Raw genomic sequence first — 554 nt, 5'->3', positions numbered from 1 at the left:
CGACGCCGAGCGTCGCCGCCGCGGCCGGCCTCTCCGCTCCGGGCGGGACCTGCGCCGGTGGGGCTCGCTCACCTGAACCTGGATCTGCCCGGGAAAAGAGGCGCTGCTGCTCCAAAAGAAAAGAAGAACAAGAAGACGGTTTCTCGAACGCTCGGGCGGCGGCGGGGTGGGGCGAGCACGCGAGGCGGGAGCCGCAGCAGGTCAGCCTCGCTCAGCCTTCCGTGCCCTGCCCAGGAACCGCGGTGATCTGCGCGCCTCACCGCACCCAGCTCCGCGGCTCGCTGCCTTCCCGCCCCGCCCTTACCAGAGGCGGACCGGATTCAAGCCGGGGGGGGGGGGGAATGAAGGGGGAGCCTAACTCTAACACCCGCCCTCTATTCTGCCTTTACCCAATCACTTTTCTGGTATCCTTGACTGACGGACACCTTATCCTCTGGTAATGCTGAGAGGCGGAGCCTCTGAAGCCAAAAGGGTGGGATTCGCCATCCCCACCCGCCCCCACCCTCCACCCACCCCACCTTCCCCCGCGCTTCCTAGGCGGGAGCTCCGCCTAC

General features: G+C 67.3%; 1 protein-coding gene across 1 annotated transcript in view; it reads right to left on the bottom strand.

Moving 5' to 3' along the window:
- The window catches only part of Myh9 (myosin, heavy chain 9, non-muscle), an 88,930-nt gene extending 88,681 nt beyond the window's left edge, over positions 1 to 249 (bottom strand). The window contains exon 1 of the mRNA XM_013024854.1: positions 73 to 249. The gene's annotated coding sequence lies outside the window, so the exon portion shown is untranslated. The remainder of the gene's footprint in view (positions 1 to 72) is intronic.
- Between the last annotated feature and the right edge of the window lie 305 nt (positions 250 to 554).

The sequence above is a fragment of the Dipodomys ordii genome, unplaced genomic scaffold, assembly GCF_000151885.1.
Source record: "Dipodomys ordii isolate 6190 unplaced genomic scaffold, Dord_2.0 Scaffold79, whole genome shotgun sequence".
Taxonomy (NCBI): Eukaryota; Metazoa; Chordata; class Mammalia; order Rodentia; family Heteromyidae; genus Dipodomys; species Dipodomys ordii.
Note: the sequence above shows the minus strand (reverse complement) of the source record. Positions and strands in the feature narration are given on the sequence as shown.